This window comes from Elephantulus edwardii, unplaced genomic scaffold (genome assembly GCF_000299155.1).
Source record: "Elephantulus edwardii isolate Elephantulus edwardi_28Jun2011 unplaced genomic scaffold, EleEdw1.0 scaffold00069, whole genome shotgun sequence".
Lineage (NCBI taxonomy): Eukaryota > Metazoa > Chordata > Mammalia > Macroscelidea > Macroscelididae > Elephantulus > Elephantulus edwardii.
Genome location: NW_006399819.1, coordinates 8348384 through 8366655, shown reverse-complemented (window position 1 = coordinate 8366655; position 18272 = coordinate 8348384). Strand labels below are relative to the sequence as shown.

Here is an 18272-nt window from a genome sequence, read left to right as displayed (position 1 = left end):
AAATGTCTTTGCATAGTCAATAGAATATTAAATAGTGTTTTTATTATGAAAAGTATTTGCAATGAGTACTCATTGATTGGACAACATTTTATTATTCTATCTCCGGCTTCATTTCTGTCTCTAAGTCCATATTTTTCAGCTACTGATCCTTCTTCTCTCTTTCCAATTTTTATATTCCAGTCACCCAGTATTATTATTATTGAATCTTGATTGCATGTTACATTGATATCTGGCTGCAAAAGTTGGTAGAAATAGTCTATTTGGTTCTAGTTGTTAGTGCACACAGTTGAATGATAGTAGATTTCCTAGAAATTTTTCTCCATCAATGAACATACACTGAATCATGGAAGCAGAGTGCTGACCAGCAGCTGATAGGTTGAAATTGCTGAGCTTTTGGTTATTTGCTGAATCCTTTACCCACAGTGCCACAAGGGCTTGTGCCAGTTGATCAGGCACAGAAAATGCTTCTTTACCTGTTTTTTTCTCTAAAAGTCGAAAGACTTGACATTCTAACAAACAACAGTAAAGTTATGAACAAAACCTCAGAGTGATAAAGATCATTTGGGGCTTTTTTTTATACTGAATTAGTTCAGTCAAAAACCATTTATTGATAAAATGGTACCAAGCACTGTGCCTTATTTTGCATCTGCTCATACATATGTGAAATTTAAAAAAAAAACACAAAACAAAACACCAAACAACCAAACCCAGAGTGGCTGCCTTGTACAGTGATTTTGCTGAAGCAACTCTCTAAGCTTTTGTTCAAAGGTGCCTCTCTGTAAGTTCTGAATCACCAAACTTTCACCAAACTTTCTAGTTAGTAGCTGGCATTTGACTATTTTTGTTACCCAATGACTAGATATGTTAGACACTGTTTTGTTGCTTCACAGATCGCTTGATTCTTTTACCTAAAATGGAGTACTATTTTTGGAGTATCTTCCTTCATATGTATCATCTACTACTATTTTTTTTTCAATGATCACCTCATGTGAAGTTGCCTCATGTTGTGCTTCTCGAGGTTCTTAAAACATTTCTTGGATCCATATTGCTTGTTACCATCTGATAAGCTCTCTTTCTGTTTTGCTATCACATATTGTTTCTGCATTTCCAGAACTTGCGCTTGAGACAGAGTAAGCAGTTTGCAACTTATGCACTTGCTTCTTTTCAAAATTTGATTGTAAATTATATCATCTTGTTCTATTTAATTAATTTGAATGTATAAGTAGAATTGATGATGTTTCTTGAGGATAACACTGTTTTGAAGAGAAATATTTAAAATTCTGACCCAGTTTGACCTTACAACTTAGAATTGCTTTAAAAAATCCTATTTTCCTTCAGCTTCTTCTTGTTGAATGTATAACCAACATAAATGAAATTATTAGCATAATAAATATCCATATATCTTTAGCTACATCTGCTATATCTAAAAATTATTAACATTTAACTAGTTTAATTTGCATTATATACATACATACATATTGTGTGCCCAACTCTCTTTAAATCTGTGATACAATACCTTACTCTTTTCCTTTTTTTTCCCTCCCCTACAAATGAGGCAATATATTAACCCAGTATCATTCGTTCTAATGTTTCTTGTTGGCAGTTGTCACCTATCCAGCAATTCTGTCCAGATCTCTCTGTCCCTGAGGTGTCAGTTTGCAGTCCAATATTGATCCTTCCTCATCATTTTGAGCCCCTCTAGGCTTGGAGGACCCACTGGACCACGCTTGTGGAGCCTCGTCTGTAGTGGCTGGCTGGGTATGGCACTATTTCACAGCTGACCCCTGTAGATTGTGGTCATGGAGCCAACACCAGCACTGCCCCTGAGGTGCCATGGTGTGGGAGCAGCTCGTGTGTAGAACCAGTCTCATCATCAGGAGCAAGCTCTTCATGCTTGGCCAGCTTGACAGTGTCTACCCACCCATTCGGAGACTTTTAGCTTACTGGACTTTTGAAGAAGGCAGCCAGAGCTCTGAGGAACTCCTACTGGTTATGTCATTTACACTAGCTCCACACACCTTGTGGCCTCTATGCTGCTAGCCAGGAGAAAGGGAGAGAGGGGGTTTCTTGGGTGCACATGTCTGGCATCAGAGATAGCCAATACTTTACTTTAAATGCTTCTTTGTGCAATTCTTTACTAAGTTTTTTTTAATGCATACAATGATTTGTTTACATTGTGTACGTTGTGTTTCATACTATCATCATCTATGTTGTATTTTAAATAATTATTATTATTCTTTCTCGTCCCTCATTGAATCTAGTCCTTCTTTTACCTTATAAATTCTACTCTCCATCATATCTTTCCTATTCCTTAACCCCCTCATCCACCCACTAATGTCCACTATCCCAGTCATTTCCACCCTTGTACCCCTTGCACTGAGAATGAAATAAGAATCCTGTTTTTCATTGCTTTTGTTCAAACATTCTTCTAGGTCATATAGCCCTGGTGTGCCCACTTGCCATATAGAGGTAACTTGTGTTTGCTGTGAAGGTGGACACTGTGACACTGATGTGTCAAGTGTGTTAATGGCTACCCATGGTAGACAATGTTTGGTGGCACTCCCCAATTAAAACAAGTTGGAAGCAGGAGTGGTATCCACTTTTGTAAGAGCTTGGCTCCAGAAATCTTATGAACCTGCAGAAAAAGTGAAAGTCACACAAGTTTTGAGGACTTCCATTCATAGGGTCACAATGAGTCACCTACGATTCGATGGCACTTAACAACAACAACAATATTCTCCATAATATTGTTGTTGTTGTTATGTGGCGTCGAGTCGTTTGCGACTCATAGCTACCCTATGTACAACAGCCCTAAACTCTGTCCTGTGCCAATCGCACTGTTACCGACACTCCCATCCCAATTATCCCAGTCACTGAATCAATCCACCTCATAGAGGGCCTTCCTCTCCTGCGCTGTCCCTCCACCCTCCCAAGCATGATGTCCCTCTCCAAGGACCGGTCTCTCCTCACAACATGTCCAAAGTATGTTAGACCGAGCCTCATAATCCTTGCCTCCAAGGAGCTACCCGGTTTAACTCTTTCCAGGACAAATCTGTTTGTTTTCCTAGCAGTCCATGGTATTCTCAATACTCTTCTCCAGCACCACATCTCAAAGGCATCAATTCTCCTTCTATCCTCCTTGGTCATTGTCCAACTCTCTGATGCATGACAGGTGATTGGGAAGACCATGGCCTGTATAAGACGCACCTTATTCTCCAGAGAGACACCATTGATCCTCAATATTACTACTTCTATTTAACATAGTCCTTTGAAAACCTTATGTACAATAGAACACACTTAGAGGAGACTAAAAGATATGGCACCTCAAGCTGAGCCCTCAGATTTGGGAAGGTGCGTCGGAGTCAGTGTGAGTGGCTCAAGATAAGACAGGCTTCAGAGCTATTGTACATAGATAGAGTTGCAATGCGTTGTGGGTGATGTGGCACATAACAACAAAAACAACAGTTTAGCATAGAACTAAAAATCCTAACTGTGGCACTATAGCAATAAACACATCTCAATTGGTAAGAAAAAAACTAAGAATATGTTTCTAAATGTAGGAAGTCACAGAAACTCAGCAAGAAAATTACTGGATCTAATGGAAAGATTCAGAAAAAAGGCAAGATAAATTTCATTATACAAATTCATTTGAATTCTTCTGTAAGTACAAAGAGAGCTCTGAAAAAGAAATCAGCAAAAATCAAACAAACAAAAACCAATTACAATCACTATTTAGAACACAAAACACTTAATAACAAACCTAATCAAATATACAAAAGGCTTACATAAAGAAAATGAAAAAGTGTTACTACAAAAACCTAAAATACCTATGTTATATTTGTTGTGTACTGTTCAGTTGGAATTGACCCATAGCTGACCCACTTGTGGGTTTTCATGTGCACTAATCTCGTGGGAAGAGATTGACCATCCTTCTCCCACAGACGAGCTGGTGGCCTCAAATCATGTGCCTTTGGGATTGCAGTGCAGTTTCTTGTCACTAGGCTACCAGATCTCCCTAAAATACTTATATGAATTTAAAAAAAAATACTATGCTTATTGGTAAAGCAGCACTGGTCATCTCATGGTAAAGAGTTGCACGGCTAATTTAAAGGCAAGTAACTAAAATATGTCAGCTGCTTCATGTAAAAGAGAAGGGTTATCTCCTTCAGTGTACTTTAAAACCTGCTCTGAAACCCTGCTGGAGGTTTTCTATTCAATGGCACACAAAAACAGTATCCACAGGTAGAAACAGCATTGTGTCAATGTCAGTTATGCTTAAAGCATAAACATAAGAGAGAGAGAGAGAGAACACAACCCTGACACCTGTCCAGAAAAAGAGAGCATGTCAGAGTAATATTCTATCTCTTTCTCCCTACTCAATCTCTATGCTGAGCAAATTATTTAAGAAGCTGGACTCTCTGTGAAGAAGAATATGGCATCAAAATCAATGGAAGATCCATCAATAACCTGAGTGTACAGAAGACAAAACCTTGCTTGCTGAAAGTGAGGAGTACTTAAAACACTTGTTGCAGATCAAAGAATATAGTTTTCATTATGGATTACATTTCAATGTCAAGAAAACAAAAAGTATTACCATTGGACCTATCCGCAACAAGATTGATGGAGAAAATATTAAAACTGTCTATATCTTCACCTTGCTTGGATCTACAACCAACATCCTTGGTTGGTACCAGGAAGCAGAAAATTAGGAGATGTATTGCATTGGGAAAATCTGTAGTTAGGGACCTTTACAAATTATTGAGGAGCAATAATGTCACTTTGAGGTCTAAGGTGTGTCTGATTCAGGCTATAGTCTTTTCAATACTTACTATGTATTTGAGAGCTGGACAATGAATAATGATGATGGTAGAAAAATTGATGCCATTGAACTGTGGTATTGGAGAAGAGTACTGAACATCCTATGGACTGCCAGAAGAATAAACAAATATTATATGTGTTGGAGAAAGTGCAGCCACAGTGCATTTTGGAGGCAAAATGATAAAACTTTTCACATACTTTGGACATGTTACTAAGAGAGGTTATTCCTTGAAAAGGGGTGATGCTTAGAAAGATGGAGGGTTGGAGAAGTAGAGGAAGACGCTCAATCTGGTGAATTTACCAGTGAATTCCCCAATAGGCTTTAATGTGTCAGGAAGTGTAAGAATGACACAGGATAGGAAAGGGTTCAGATCTATTGTCCATAGGGTCACTATAGGTTTTACTTGACTTGAAGGAACTAACAACAACAACAATATAAACATAAGAAATTTCCAACACATATTTCATTAACGTTTTTTAAGGACACAAAAGAACCAGTTGGTGAACTATATGAAAAGAACTAATCTCAAATTAACAAAGCATTTCTGAAGAAAAATAAAGGTGGACTTACATTTTCTGATTTCAGGCCCAATTTTACAGTCATAATTGTCAAAGCAGATTTGTATTGGTACAAAGACAGGTGCATAGAACAGTGGAACAAAACTGGACTGAGAACCCAGAAGTAAATCTGTCTGCATGGGTGGCTGATCTTGGACAAATGGGCTCAAACTGTTAAAGACAATGTTCTTTACAAATAGTGCAATCAAAACAAGGCATTCATTAAAAGATAAGTGGACCAAGATTTACACCTATCTCAAAACTGACCAGTGTCTAAACCTAAACCTTAAGACTAGAAATTTCACCATATGAAAAATAAAAGTGCAAGGACCCTAATTCATGCCATAAGTAGACTTTCAACGATGACATCAGAATAACAAAGAGCATAAAATAAACTAAATAAATGTAACCATCTGAAAATTAACTTCTTACGTGCGTTAAAAGATTGAAAAAAGAACATATAAATTAAGGGGGGGAACTTAACTTTGCTATTATATATCCAATAAGGAACTAATCTATCACATTTATAGCAATCTTCAATATCTAGAGGACAAAGATACAAACATTACAAAAGGATATGAGCAGATATTTTGACAAAGATGTGCAGGTGACTCTAACAAAATTAAGAAATACTCTTCATCTTTAATACTCTGGAGAGGCACATTAAAACATTAACAAGATGCCGTCTCACTATCTGACAATAATAGCAAACAATAAGACAGAAAACATCAAATGTTGCAATGGTGTGGGGAGATTTGAATTTTCAGGTGCTGCTCCAAAGACTGTAGAATGGTTGTATTACCACTATGGAAAATAGGGTGCTAATTACTTAAAAAGTTAGAAATAGAAATATCATTTAATCCAGCAATTCTTCTGTTAGGTGTATATTGTAAATAAATAAGAGCTAAGATAATTCATAACTCATTTGATAAAATTAGTAGGAGGCCAGTTACAAGAAATATAATGTCAATAGTGTCCCAAATGTTTGTTTTGCTGTATAATGTCATGATTTCCAACAGCCACAGTCTTTAATCAAAAGTCCAGGTATAGACGGTATACCAATTGACATATTTGAGCTAACAGATGCTGCCCTGGATGTGCTCACCAAGTTGTGCCAAGAAATTTAGAGAACAACCACTTGGCCAACTGACTGGAAGAGATCTATATTTGCTCCCATTCCAAAGAAGGGTGATTCAACAGAGTGTGGAAACTACAGAACAATATCATTGATTTCACATGCAAGCAAGATTCTACTGAAGATTAGCCAAAAACGACTGGAACAGCACATCAGCAGAGAACTGTCAGAAGTCCAGACTGGGTTTAGAAGGGGTCGTGGTACAAGGCATATTGTAGCTGATGTTAGATGGATCTTAGCTGAAAACAGGGAATGCCAGAAGAATGTTTATCTATGTTTCATTGATTATGCAAAGGCGTTTGACTGTGTGGATCATAACAAACTGTGGCTGACTCTGAGAAGAATGGGAATCCCAGAACATTTAATTGTGCTAATGCGAAACCTATACTTGGACCAAGAGGCTGTGGTCAGAACAGAGCAGGGTAATACTGCATGGTTCAAAATTGGGAAGGGTGTACGCCAGGGATGCATCCTGTCTCCATACCTTTTCAACATGTATGCAGAGCAGATTATCCGAGAGGCTGGGCTCTATGAGGAGAATTGTGGCATCAGGATTGGTGGAAGGTCTATTAACAATCTCTGTTATGCAGATGACACAACCCTGCTTGCTGAAACTGAGGAGGACCTCATGCACTTGCTGCGAAGGGTCAAGGACTGCAGCCTTCAGTATGGACTGAGGCTCAATGTCAAGAAGACAAAGATTCTCACCACTGGACCAATTGGCAGCGTCAGGATGGATGACGAAGAGATTGAGATTGTTCACAGCTTCAGTTTGCTCGGCTCCACAGTCAATACTCTTGGCACCAGCAGTCAGGAAATCAAAAAGCGTATCGCGATGGGAAAGTCTGCCGACTCAAGAGCAACAGTGTCTCTCTGGAGACTAAGGTGTGCCTGATACAGGCCATGGTCTTTGCAATCACCTTTTATGCATCAGAGAGCTGGACAATGAGTAGGGAGGACAGAAGGAAAATTGATTCCTTTGAACTGTGGTGCTGGGAAGAGTAATGAGTGTACCTTGGACTGCCAAGAAAACAAACGATTAATCCTGGAGAGGGTTAAACCAAGCTATTCTTTGGAGCCAGGGATTTTGGGGCTTTGTCTGACATACTTTATGCATGTTGCAAAGAGAGACAGGTCCTTGGAGAGAGACATCTTGCTTGGGATGGTGGAGGGACGGCGTAAGAGGGGAGACCCTCTATAAGATGGATTGATTCAGTGACTGGGGTAATCGGGATGGGTGTGTCTGAAGCAGTGCCATTGGTACAGGATAGAGCAGGGTTTTGGGCTGTTGTACATAGGGTCAGTATGAGTCGCAAAGGACTGGAAGGCACATAACAACAACAACAACAACAACAACAATGTAAATCTACAAATCCCTTTAAATGCAAATCCCCTTAGAATACTGGGAAGACTTACTCTTACTCCAGGCTAAGCTCCACAAACTCTAGTACTTCCACCAAACATCGTTTCAGAGTAAATCTCCTTTTAGTATATCCACTCAGCACTAACTGAAGGTGGGCTTGTACTCTTTCTCTAAATACATTTTAACATCCAGTATTACATCTTAACATTATGATATAGAATAAACATCACTATCAATCAAGTACATCTAAAGAAACATAAAATTTAACATATTTTGTTGTTGTGAAGCTGAACACTGTGATACTGATGTGTCAAATGCAAGAATAGTTACCCATAGTGGACAGTGTTTGGTGAATCTCCCCAGTTCAAACAAGCTCAGAAGTAGTTGTGACATCCACTTCTGAAATAGCTTGCCTCCAGAAACCTATGAACTTGGAGATATGATTAAAGTTATACAAGTGTCCACATCTTTCATTCATAGGGTCATTATGAGTGGTCTACCACTTGACGACACTTAAAAACAATGTTTTAGTGCATTATGATTGTCATGAGAGTTTGGAATGAGGGTTGCAGAGCGGAGTATACTCGGGGTAAGGATGGATGGCAGGGTGTGGGGGGGAGGGTTGTATACCAATGAATGAGTTTCCCTTTTGTTTTTAAAGAAGAATGAGGTGGGGGTGGAGTGGGTGGGGAGAAAAGTGCAACAATGAATGAATGGAAATCACAATCTCTGTAAATATTCATTGAAATAATAATAATAATATAATAATAATAATAATAATAAATCAATAGTTTAAAAAAAAAGAAAGATCTATTGGCCTAGTGGGCAGAAAGTGATGATACCAAGCCAAAGATGGGTGACCTAAGTGTATCTACACTTTGCTTTCCTGGTCTCTGAGGTTTAGCTGGAAAAAGTTATCTCTCTAGAGGTATTAATATAGTATTAAATTTTACTTGCTGCATTATTCATTTGTTTATTGCTTTGTCTTTGGCTATTATTTCTTCTTCCTCCCATTTGCCATTTATTTTTACCAAAACTTTTACACCTTGGGAAGGGAAATCCGTTCCACTACTGTGCCAGTCCAAATTGTAAGGAGCAAGACCAATGTGGCAAGTGCTTCTCACTTTAATCCATTACCATTTATGTTGGGTTGTTGTTGTTTTTGTTGTTGTTATGAGACTTCGAGTTGACTCCAACTCATAGTAACCTTATGTACAACAGCTCTTAACTCTATCTTGAGCCAATTTCATTGTCTCTGACACACAACACACCTACACCAGGACCCTAGTCACTGAGTCAATCCATCTCATTCAGGGTCTTCCTCTCTTACTATCATTCCACCCTTCCAAGTATGGTGCCCCTTGCCAAGGACTGGTCCCTCCTTGCAATATGCCCAAAGTATGTCAGATAGAACATCAACATTCTTTCATCCAAGGAGCATCTTGGTTTCATCCTCTCAAGGGTGGACCTGCATTTTCTGTTAGCAGTCCATGAGTAATATTCTTTTTCAGCATCACAACTCAAAGGCATATTTTCTTTTTCTATCACTCTTCTATCTTATATTGTCCAGGTTTTTGATACATAGCAAGTAATTGTATAGATCATAGCATGTATCAGGTGCACCTTAGTCTGTAGACTGACATTACTGTGTTTCAAAACTCTGGAGAGGTTCCTAACAGCAGATTTTACCAATACAATATGTCTTTTTTTTTTCAATTCATTGTTTTTTTGTGTGTTTTTTTGATTTATTTTTTACATTAATTATTAATTTCAATAAAATTTTACAGAGACTTTTGATTTCCATTCATTCATTGTTGCACTTTTCTCCCCTCCCAACCCTCCCCCCTAGTACACTACTCTCTTAGAAAAGTAAAAGAAAAATCTTTCATTGTTTTAGAATCCCTCCCCTCCAATCCCCCGCACTATGCAGCCTTTGCTCTGGACTCCTGTCATGACAAAAATACCTAGTCATATATCCCTTTTAAACAGTTTTCTCTCTCATCTGTTTAAGTGCAGTATACATTATTAAACCCATCTGTCTCAGTCTCCCCCCAACCCCGAGGTCAATCCTGTTTTACAACAGTGGCACCATGCAGTATTTGTCCTTTTGTGACTGAGATACTTCACTCAGCATAATGTTCTCCAGGGTCACCCATTCTGAATAACATTGCATGAGTTCCTTGTTTATCAATGCAGCATAGTTGTGTGAATATACCACAGCTTCTCTATCCATTCATTTGTTGATAGGCACTTAGGTTGTTTTCAACTCCTTTTGTGAACAAAGCACGATAAACATGGGTGTGCATATATCTGCTTGGATGTTGGTTATGGTCTCTTTGGGGTATAGTCCCAGTAATGGAATTGCTGGGTCAAACTGTATCTCTATTTGCAACTTTTTGAGAAAGCACCATACCACCTTCCACAGTGGTTGCACCATTTTACACTCCCTCCAACAGTGAATAAGGGTTCCAGTTTCTCCACAACCTCGCCTGCATTTGTTGCTTGCTGTTCTGTTAAAGTTTGCTGTTCGGACTGGCTGCTGGTATCAATAATGTTAATTCTATAGCCAAACAAACTGAAAATGTTTATCTTTTCACTGTCTATCTTGATGCCAATTGGCCTAGTGATGAGAATCTTTGTTTTCTTGATGCTGAGGTTTAATCCATATTGACAGCTACAGTTCTTGATCTTCTACAGCAAATGTCTCAGGTCCTCCTCAGAGTCTGCAAGGTTGTATCATCTGCATAATATAGGATGATGGATGTTCTCCCAATCCTGATGCCACATTCCTCCTCACAAAGCTCAGCTTCCTAGATGATCTGTTCTGCATATAGAACGAAGAGGTATGGAGATAGAATGCATGTCTGGCATTCACTTTTCCTGATTTTAAACCATGTTCTGTTTCCTTGGTCTGTTTTGATGACTGCCTCATGTTCTAGGTATAGCTTTCATATGAGCACAATCAAATGTTCTGGAACTCTCATTCTTCTCAGAGTTAGCCATGGTTTGGTGTGATCCACAGAGTCAAATGTGTTTGCATAGTCAATGAAACACATATAGACATTCCTCTTATATTCTCTGCTTTCAGCGAAGATTCATCTAACATTGTCTAAAATATCCCTGGTACTGTGACCTCCTCAAAACTCAGCCTGAACATCTGGCAGTTTTCTGTTGCCATGCTTTCCCAGTCATTTTTGGGCAATTTTCAGCAGGATCTTGCTTGCCTGTAATATTAATGATATTGTTTGATAATTTCCACACTTTGGTTGTGTTTTTTTTTGAATGAGAATAAATATGGATCTCTTCCAATCTATTGGCCAGATGGTTGTTTTCCAGATTTCTTGGCACAGCCCAATGAGCATATCCAGAGCAGCATCTTTTCTTGAAATATGTCAATTGGCATGCCATCATATCCTGGGGTCTTGTTTTTGCCAGTTCCTTCAGAGCAGCTTGAATTTCCTCCTTCATCGCCATAGGCTCTTGACCACGTGCAGTTTCATAAAATTCTTGTGTATTTTCCAATTCTTTTTAGTATAGTGACTCTGTGCATTCTTTCCATCTTCATTTGATGCTTCCTGGATCATTGAATCTTCTTCCCACAGCATCCTTTAGTATTGCAACTTGAAGCTTGAATATGTTCTTCAGTTCCTTAAGCTTAAGAAATGATGAATGAGCTTGTCCCTTTTGATTTTCTATCTCCAGCTCTTTGCACATTTCATTATAATACTTTGCTTTGTGTAAATAACAACATCAATGAGCTGTTTTGGCCACTAGGCAGTACAGTAGTATCCATCAGTAACCCTACTTTTGCAAAAAGGGATGAAGGTACTATCCATCCTATCAGACCCTTGTGAATTCTTGCATAAGTTTAAGGATATTGTTATAATTGTTTGTTCAGAAACTCCTCCTACTTTTGATACATAGTTAAATCCCAAGAACCAAGACTCAGCACCTGGCAAGGAGAAAACAATTTTAGGTTATGTGGGGAAGAATTGTATGGTAGCACCAGTATTCCCTTTCTCCAGGTATCCCTGAGAAATATAAGAATCTCTCCATTGGTGAACCTCTAGTGAACCTCCTTTAACTCCTCTCATATTGAGAGTGAGCACACACATTTTTGAAGGCATGTGAGCCAGCCCTTTATATCCTTATTTCCTCATGTTTTAGATTAAAAAAAAATGTTTCTATTGGTCATTCCAATTTTTTTTCAGACCATTACTCTGAGGCTAGTAGGCAACGTGGCATTTCCATTTACTCTGATGTTTCGGGGCCCATTTTTTAACTCCGTGGTCTATAAAAAGTATTCCTTAGTCTGAGGAAATACATCTTTGTGTCCCAAACTGGCAAAGTAACTTTTGTTGTTGTACTGTAATAGTATTTTTGACATTTACATTAGTTATAGAATATGCAAATTCCAGAGCAGAGTAAGTATCTATTCTTGTGAAAAACCCATTTATAGCCACCTGGTGCCACTGGGGCCTTTGGTCCAATATAATTGACCTGCCAATATGTTCAGGGCCTTCACTCCTGGGAATCTGCCCAATAGCTGCCTGCAATCTCTCTTTTGCTGGCAGCAGAGAAACTTTATGACATTTTTGTGCCTCAAAGGAAGAAAGAACAGCTTCAGCCCATCTCTGCATTGGTACAGTACCCCATCTTTACTCACTTTATGGATCTAGTTCATCACTTCAAGGAAGTGCACCAACGGGTCCACCTGCTGATTCTGACAGGGGATTCTTCTGGTGGAACTTGACATGTCCAACTTTACTCTGCTTCCTAAATTTTCAAAGTGTTTGCTACAGGCCCGTGTTCCACAGGTACTTTCTATAGGTGCATGTCCCTTAATTGTCCAGTTTTCCTTGGTTCATTTGCCTTACCATATGGCTAAGCCCTTAGCCACTGCCCAAGAATCAGTGTAATCTTGATTCTATTCCACATGAGTTTAAAGGAACATGATAATTACAGTTTAATAGATAAAGCCCAGATTGTGAATCAATCAAAATAAAGAAAAATAGTAGTAAACATTCTTTAATAACTGGAAGATGGAATGTGCTAAGTAGAAATATTGGAAAAATAATGTTGTGAAAATTAAATAGAATACATGAACACAGACATCTTAGGCATCAGTAACTAGCTTTGGTCACTTTAAATCAGATAATCACATGGTATACTATGTTGAGAATGAAAAACAGAAAAAGAATGGTGTTTCATTTGTAGTAAAAAAAGTCAATTTCAAGTTCCGTGGTGAAGTACAATGTTGTAAATGATAGTATATTATTTGTATGTGTACAAGGAAGGCCTGTTAATATGAATCTTATTCAAATATATGTTCCTACAGCTAAAGACAGAGAGGGGGAAATTACGAATTTTTACTAAGTCTTACTGTCCAAAACTGACTAAACATGCAATCAAGATGAATTAATGATAATTGGTGACTTGAAGTAATAAAGAAGGATTGGTAGTCAGAAAGTACGGAGTTGATTACAGAAATAAGGAAATAATTAATAAGAAATAAGGAAATAGAATGAAGACTCTCAACAACCTATGTTATGCAGGTGACACAACTTTGCTTGCAGGAAGTGAGGAAGGCTTGAAGCACTTGCAAAAAAGATCAAAGACTACAGTCTTTGTATTGAGATGTGTTGCATCTCAAAACCAAGAAAACATTATTTTCATGAAGACAAACAACATTATTGAACTTCTCAATAATCTCATTCTACTTCAATTTACTATCAACACCCATAGTAACAGCAATCAAAAAAAAAAACCAAAAAAGATTCTGTATTAGGAAAATTTGTTGTCCATAACAAACCCTTGCAGGACTTAATCACTGGTTCTGGGAGCATAATTTCAAGGGACATCAAGGTAAATGGTAGTATCTTACCCAACAAAATAGAATTTTCTACAGCCTATTTTGGTTAGTGAGAAGGGTATTTGAAGCTAATACGCATGTACAACTATTGGTATATTAATTTCTTGAGCAAGGAAAAGTAAAGAAAGACCTATGGAAAAAACAAATACATCATACACGCATACTTTCCGTGACCCTGTGTGCAGAACTGACTGATGTCCTTTGTTGGCAACTTCTTTAATAGGGATCACAATAGACAGTCTTGGATAGACTTGAAGAAAAAAGAGGAAAAAAATTTAAAATCATAAAACTAGACTTGTTTACTGGTCAGAATGAGACTGGTAGAATTCTCAAGGTTAAGGCTTTTAGTCATCCTTTGAGCTAAAAACTGAATTCACCTCTCCGGCTCAACTTTCAATAAAACAACCGATAGAGCAGGAGAAAAGGGCATTTACCCATAGATAAAGCTCAGAAGGCAATAAGAGGGAGGCTAAAAAGATGAGTGGAAATAATAGTCACAGGCAAGTAATAAGAAGGTTTCTGCTACAATGTGAAGACCTTAATCAATAACCTTAAACAAAATATGCATGAAGGGTCAAATGGAAAACCAAATTACTCTGTATAATTTGACTGAAATGACAATAAAAATAAAAAATAAATAAATAAAGTTTAAAAGCATATAAAAAAGAGCAGTATAATACTCAAGAAATTTAAAATTGATTAACAAAATCTAACAGTTATGTTAATAATGCCTTGGAAAAGTATTTTGTTGCTGTTGTTGGAGCCAGGTTTCAATGAATGATCACATGTTATACCTACAGTGGGGCTTGGTGGTTTGGTGTGTGTGTTGGGGTTTTTTGTTTATTTTTTGTCTAGAATACCTTTTTACTTTTTTCTATGATACTGACATTTTTGTAGAACTCAAATTGGCTACTTTTATGGATTTTTTTTCCTTTAAGTTTCTTGATAACTGGTTTCAAATTAAACATTGGTGGCAAGAATGTAACTTGGCTTTGGATTTTGCTCACTGCAGCTCATGGAAAGTCATACAATGTCAGTATGATCTATTATTGTGACACTCTTTCCTTCCATAGTTCATTTGCTACAGAATTGCTCTGTTGTAAAGGTCTTTCTTTTCCCTATCCCTGTAATTATTATTTTTAAGAAAGTGATCTTTGTAGCTTATTTATTTCATTTTTATGAGAACTTATTAATGACTTTCAAAAGAAATTGGAACTTTGATCTTGAGGCTATGAATATTTTAATGTACCTAATACTCTTCTTTTACTGTTAGAATACCAGGGTTTTTTTCTGCCCTGTGTTTTTATATAGGAGTCCATGAATCCTTTTGTCTGAAATTGTGGAATTACTGGAACTTTTGATAAAATGTGATACCTATTAAATTTTCACTCAAGATTATTTCAAACTGATAAAATAAACCAGGTTAATTATTCATAATTTAGAAACATTGAACAAAAACGGAGCTGATAAAATATTAATAATTCTTAATCTGCCTGCCAAGTGCTGACACAAAATTCTAGTATATTTATTAATATTAATTCTTGTGGAACCATATCTTAGTAACTAAAAGAATCCTACATCATTGTTGGTATTATGAGTTTAAACAGCTATAGTAAATAGGCAAATGATTATATATTATTTTCTTGAATAGTAGTCATTTTGACTTTTCACGTGGTAGTTTCTAAGTGGTTGAATTCAACATCTTTTCAAGAAAGGATCATAGTGATTAAATACGTTCTATACATGTGTTTTCTTATTTCTTTTTGTATTACAAAGAGTAGGACCTTTTTAGAATCTTTTATTCATTATTTTTTAGGTGAAAATTACATGAAATAGTGATACATTCTTTTTTTGAGCTCTGCTTACTTAATGGTAAGGAGCCAAAGAAGGGAATTGAGATTGACTAGCTACTCCACTGGAGAAAGAAGGGACAATCTCCTCCAGTGTTATTTACTGCCACTAAATCCCTCAGGAAGTTCTAACGTAAGAGTACACATCAACAACAATTTAAAAATTGGCTCCGTGCATCAGCATATTCAGAGCTTTATCATGCATTGCCACTATAATCAAAAGGATATAATTTTCGGTGTTGTTTTTATTGTTGATCGCCTTTGAGTTGAGGAGAACTCATAGCGACGCTGTGAAAAAAAGACCTGAAGACTTTCGATAACGATCATTTCTCCAAGTTCATAGAGTTTCCAAGGACATGTTGTTTAGGAAGTGGATAGGATAAAATATTACAAGTACAATGTTAAAAATACAACAATATAAATACAATATCTTCCTTTTTAAAATATTCTTTTTCCCCCTAAAAACCCTCATGTGTGTTAGGAAGAGTCTAACGTTATGGTTGCCAAAAATCTATAGCCCTAGAGAAGTGATTTGAGTCTTGTCTATGAATTATTTCCATTTTCATAACGCCATAGCCAAATGTCATACTGGATTCAATCGTCTCCTTTTCCAGCGAATAAATTCCATGAACTCTTTTATCGTCTAAACAAAACCCAAGAACATACAAAATGAAACCACCCCTGTTACTGAGAGTTTGATTGAGGATCATAAGAATTCCATCTGTGTCTGAGTCACACTGTGCTAAGTAGGATTTTCATTGTCTACATTTTTGTGGAGAACACTGATGGCTTAGTGGCAAGAAGTTGTTCTGCCAACCTAACGACATGCTGTTTGAATCAACTAGTTGCTTTGTGGGAGAAAGATAGGTAGTCTTCTTCTGTATAATACACTGCCTTTGAAAACCTGTTGGAGGATCCGCAGTGGGTCAGCTATAATCCAATGTCATGTAACAACATTTTTTGGGTTTTACATTTTTGTAAATAGATTTCATTTACAGGACTTTCTTCTGAGGCAACTCTAGGAATAAGTCTTCTTTGAATTATAAACATATATATCATCAATCTTAATTTTAACAAAAATGAAATTCCATATATTCTTCCCAGGCCTATAAAATGCAGCTTTGAGAACAGATGATACTAATGAGAAATAGTGGTGTACCTAATCCTCCAAATCAATATAAAGGCCCAGAATTTAATTTGATTTCTTACCACGTCACATTTAGTTGTTTTTAACTAATAATTTCCAGAAATAAATAATTCAACTGAGTTTGACACACTTCTCAGGTAGTTGACACAATTAGTGTTCGATATTTTGACCAGCTCTCTTGAAACAGACTGAGAATGGAAACCCATTTTAAAGGTACTCTAGTGACATAGAAAAAGGCTTCCCAGACTATGGGTGGGACAGCTAAACGTCTCAGCCAAGAAGTTTGCTGATAGTGGATGTCTTTCTGCTTTTGTTGGGAGTCAAGCTTTCTGGTTCATGGCACTAGAGCTGAGTGCTCTCAGGCAGGACTCCTACTATTGAAGCACACTGCTGTTTGTGCTTAATAAGCAAAGCAACAGTAGATCTGTAGAAAAAGGCAAAGTTCAAGGTCTCAAGGCTATAGGCTAGAAAATGGCTTACCTGTCTGTGAGCACAACCAAGTACTGACCAGAGAAATGTATCTATAAGGTTCTTGTTCCTGATTGATAACGTCTTACTTTCTTTGATTTTATAAATTATTACCTAACATGGGAGGGACTGGAGGACATTATGCTGAGTGAACTAACTCAGTTCCACAAGGACAAATACTGTATAAAACCATTATTGTAGCTTGAATATGAAGATCCATGACAGGTGGAGGATGTTGGAAATAGAGGAATGTGGATGGGTGGAGCGGGAGGGTATTAATTTTAATTCGTTTATTACAGGGTTGCACAATTTCATTCAATGGGTGGGTGGGGTGAAGAAAGTAGAAAGGATCTTTTGTGAAAAACAATACATTCAAACTTTGTAAATAAATGAGAGTAAAATTTAAAAAAAGAATTATTAAAATTTTTTTTAAAAAGCAACAAACCCAACAACCACCAACTCCCCAACTGTAGTATGATGGGGCTCAACAGAGAAATAGAGATGGTCACATAAGGGCAGGTAATGCCAGAATTGGTAAAATGTTGGAGAAAGGAGAAACATCTGACCTCACAGAATTTGTTGTGGAGTGTTAGTAGGAACACTTTTTCCTCATGAAGTTGGTGGAGGTCAGTAAACACAGATTGTATGCTTTTATAATTTTTTTATTTAACTTTCTCTTCCAAGTATTTGTGAAATAATTAAAAGCTTAACTCCACATGCCTTTCTGTTTTACAGGACATATTGTTAGTTACCTTTAAGTCAACTCATAGTGACCCTGTGAGCAACATATATGGACCTTACCCTATTCTGTGCCATTCTCATCATATCTAATATTAAACTTCACTGTCATAGTCACTGTGTGAGTCCATTTTGTTGAGGGTCTTCATATGTTTTGGCCAACCTTCCATATTACCAAATATGATGTCTTTCTCTAAGAACTAGCTCCTTTTAAACATGCTAGTCCCTCCCAAGTTAGGTAATAATTTATAAAATAATTGGTCTTGTGTGGTGCATAGCATTCCATTGTGTGAATATACCATAATTTCTCAATCTCATTTGTG

At 37.2% G+C, this 18272-nt stretch overlaps 1 pseudogene; it reads right to left on the bottom strand.

The window, feature by feature from the left end:
• Nucleotides 1–1583: 1583 nt before the first annotated feature.
• Nucleotides 1584–18272, bottom strand: part of LOC102871762 — a 75291-nt pseudogene continuing 58602 nt past the window's right edge.